The 4,557-nt window shown below is 36.8% G+C and overlaps 1 pseudogene; it reads left to right on the top strand.

Annotated features, from left to right (window-relative positions):
- Positions 1–229: 229 nt before the first annotated feature.
- Positions 230–2,633, top strand: LOC119570031 (annotated as a pseudogene).
- The last annotated feature ends 1,924 nt before the right edge of the window (positions 2,634–4,557 follow it).

The raw sequence follows: 4,557 nt of genomic DNA on the forward strand, positions 1-4,557 counted from the left end.
CAGCTATAATTGTGAAATTAAGAAACAGAGAATAAGAATATCCTCTGCAGAAGGAAATGCGGACAGATAAAGTCCTTCAATCAGACTGATCCTCTACAATGAATGCAAGCCTCTTGTTGCAATTTTCTTGATGCCCAGGAAATCAGAATGTAATGATTATGCACAAAAAGTATTACAGTCCTTAGGTTCAAGTAATTACTTCAGTCAACTAACTTACAACCAATCCACAATGGGAGATGCAAGCATGGCAATCCTGTCCCTGGAACTGGAGATGACAGCGTGATGGACAGCAATAAATCATGGTGGCTGGCGAACTGGAGATTGGGATGAGTCGTCATGGTGGAGACATCGAGACAGGGACGTTTGTGTACAAGAGTGCATCCTGCCCAGTGGATCTCAGTTCTGAGGACATCATGAGCCTTCCTATTTTATTCTGTGTGCTTGCATTCATCATCTTGTGAACCTCACTCAGTGTGACATTCCACTCATTATCAGCCATAGTCTGTCAGCCTTTGCTAAGGAGGTTTGTGTCTCTGCCAGAAGGCCACTGGAAGAAATAACAAGAGAACATAGTCAAGTGACAGCTTCAGTACAAAATGAGGTGGATCAGGCATTCCAAACTGACATTATAAGAGACACAATAGAAGATGTCATTCTTAATAATGCCGGAGTTGAGGATTTGGACTCCTTTCAGAAAGACAACCAGGATGCTAAGGAGCTGGCAGATACTGTTCGAAAAGGTTGTAATCCCCCCTTTCATTTTTGTTTTTTGCCATTAGAATTAGCCTAAAAAATATAGTTTCCATTTAAATTAATTATAGCATTTATATATTTTTAAAATTATTCATGATTTAATTTTATGTAGTATGCAAGCTATGCAGGTTTAATTGTGCAACTACTTTAGTTGAAAGTGAGTGTGAAAATGAAAATGTTTAGGATAACTAAAATGGCTTATGCCCCTAATATTTTTATCATGATCCTTCAGATCCACCGAGAATTTCAAAAGGGGAAGAAGAGAAGCCTCGAGAAGACAGCGACTTCGACTGGACGATGATGATGACTTTTGGAGGAAAGATCATTTAAGTGTAAACTCTCCATCCAGGAGAAAGACACGCAAAACAAAGCAGAGTTTCAGGTATTGCAGAGACTAAACCACAAGTCAAAGTTGAAGGAAAAAGAAAATTACCCAGATTGAAAGACAGCTTGTATGCAGAACAGGTCAGAGCAGGTATAAAAAGTGTGATGGAAACCCAAATGGAAAATGTCACTCCCTATATTGAGTTAGTCACAGAGAAGGAGTGGTGTAATGACTGGATTACAGATGATGGGGTAGATGATGATAAAGATTTGGATCCCTCACAGGAGGAATTCAGTAAAATGCAAGTGATAAAATAAGTTCATGTAGTCATTGTATGCTAAAGTTCAGTACGCCATTGCTCTTGCTGCAGCACACAAAAGCAAATCATTCTGCTCACATATGTCATATTTGGGGATTCACAGCAACCTTTAAACACAAACTGAAGAGGCACATGGTAAAACATTCTAATGTCAAGGCATTTGTGTGGTGCATTTGTGGTAAACATATTCACAGAATCAGAATCTCAAAGATCATATATCTCGTGCACATAGTGACCAGGATCATTGCGATAGGTACCCATTTAGCTGCGAGCACTGCAAGCGATTGTATCGGGATGAGAGGAATTATGTTAAACACCAAGAACAATGTAGTGGTCCATGTGATATATGTGGATTAATGTTCAAGTGTAGTGGACAGTTTGTGGCTTCATAGGAGAGAACATTATTCCCACTGTAATATTTGTGAGAAGGGATTCCAGTCCCGTGGCTCACTGTTGTTGCATAAAAGCATGAAGCATGGTGAAAAGACCCTCCAGTGTCCCAAGTGTCCCAGAAAATTTGTATTTCAGTCCCATTTAAGAAATCATTTTGACAATGCCCACAACCAAGCAGCACCTCATTTAAGTGTGAAGCATGTGGGTTCTGCACCAAGTCAATGACTTATCTTAAAGCTCATTATAGCAGAATGCACAAAAACCCATCAAAAGTATATTCTTGTGATCACTGCCACAAAAATTTTAGAAGCAAGGCAAGAGTTATTGAACATGTACGCATTCATACAGGTGAAAGGCCTTTTTTCGTGTCCAGTATGTTTCAAGACCTTTTATTCCCAAGCATTTGTATGCCCATGAAAGAACTGTGCATGGAAGGCTGAAAAATTATGGTACAAAGGAGACAGAGGAGAACACAGGCGAAGCAATTGTGCGCAGACAATATCCCGTTGTTACCAGTGCCATCTGTGCCAGTTAAGATGCCCTAACCCATAAAAAACTAAACATCACTTCTGAAGGACCACAACTTCAGTAGTGAAGATGCAAGGGAACAGAAGGTTGACGATGTGGAGGTTATTTGTGCCAGATGAGTCAGTTGTGACATCCATGGGCATGGACATGGGTCAGAGAGAAGGGAAGGGACAAGTAAAAACAGTGTAATAATGGGTAATGAGAATGTAGGTGTTAAGGCAACGGTGTCTGTGCCTTCGTATGTTTGTGCCACCCAATGTTAATCTTGTTGAAATAGAGGTGTACAGTATCAAGTTTATAAGAAATAGCCAGTGAATATATAGTGCACATATATTAACATGGTTGAAAAACAGATGTACATGTATTTGTTATAATAGTTAAAATAGTGGTTGTATTGAGGAAAAATACAAAAATTCCATAATAAAGTGCTCAAAAGAATTTGAAACAGTCAGAACATATGATTTTTTGTATATGTGCTTTATTTCACATGAACATAACAATACTTTGTTTAAAAGTGTTAAATTTAACCCTTCCTATAATAGACTAAAAAGAGGAAGCCTTGTCTGTATGATAGGGGAGTGGGGAACAACACAGGGGATCTGTTAAAATTTTACCTAGTCTTAGTTAATATTCGCTAATCCTAACGCTCCCCCAGTGAGTGGACTGAATAACATAAATTGAAGTATGAACGGGGTGACAGGGGTTTTTTTGTGTAACTCGCAATATACATTGATTATCACAGATTTAGAACAAGCACTGATTATGAAAATTTAAATTTACTGTGATTTACCTCATTCACCAAGAATGGTATTGTGTATGATAATCCTTTGTTTCAATGATGTATCTTCTTGTTTACATTGGAGGAATATTATGTATTCTGTACATGATATTCTGTGATGCAATATTTGCCTCAAAATAACTGTATTCATAATTTTAGTTGAATATTGACACTGTGAGTCTTTTGTGATTTATATGTATTAAAGACATTATTTGATTATTTAATAAATCCATTTTGTTTGATATTTTTTTACTTATGTATACAAAGTCTGTGTCTTCTCCCTATCCTGTAGGAACAAAGTCTATGTACTATACTCCATTACACATGTAATTATCCTTGTTATGTTTGCAAGAAAAATTTTGAGTGCAGTATTGATTGTTTAATAATAAGTAGTGATGAATCTAAGAAAATTAAAGATGTGTGAAAAGACAGAAAATATAATTTTCGCCTTTTCACACAATTTACACTTGTTCTGTTATTTATTTACTGCCATGAGGTTAAAAATGTAACTTTTAAGAGTTCACATGACTTTAGCTTCAGAAAGTATGAAAACTAAAGCCTCTCATTGCATCCAAGAACAGAAATTTCATTGAGTTTGTTTAAACATTTAAATCACACTGTTGCATTTTTTTTTTTTTTTTTTTTTTTTTTTTTTTTTTTTTTTCATTTGATATTTTTATTTCAGGAAGTAGGGGCCCTTTTTTTGTGATTGTCTTTACTTCAAAGTTATTGCTTGATTAAAGTAAATTTGAAATATAATTTTTTGTTTCAGCCATTATGTGTTATTTCTACTTATTGACTTAAATTAGCATGTCATCTTCGTAAAGTATGAAATTCCTCTCCAAGCCCCAAAGGGAAATTTATGGGCAGGTCTTATCTATCTATGCAAAAAATGATGAATAAGAGTAAATAGAAAAACATACAAATGAATTAATAAAAATTTTTTTCATTTCTTCTAATTGCTGTAATGCCCACGGTAAAAAAAATATATATTAAAAATCTGTCTTTTTGTTTATTATTGCCATTTAAATGTCTAGCACATTTATTTTGCTTTTTAACCATTAACCATTATTGGTACCATACACCATATTTGCCATATCTCATTATTAAGATTGTTGGAAAGAAGGAAGGATACATTTGATTTAAGGAAGTACTGATATAGGGAAAAAATGGTAGAGGCAAGGAGCAGCCAGCGTGTTTATTTCATCACATCTGGACTATTTCTGTTGGTTATGGATGTGCTTACCACACCTCAGAACAGACACGCATGCCGAGGCACACACGTTAAAGCGCGCGCGCGCGCGAACTACACGCACGCACGCAAACGCACGCAAACACGCACGCACACGCGCGCGCGCGCGCGCGCACACACACACACACACCACACACACACACACACACACACACCCACACACACACACACACACACACAAAACACACACAGAGGAAGGGGATAGCAAG

This window comes from Penaeus monodon, unplaced genomic scaffold (genome assembly GCF_015228065.2).
Source record: "Penaeus monodon isolate SGIC_2016 unplaced genomic scaffold, NSTDA_Pmon_1 PmonScaffold_20984, whole genome shotgun sequence".
NCBI lineage: Eukaryota > Metazoa > Arthropoda > Malacostraca > Decapoda > Penaeidae > Penaeus > Penaeus monodon.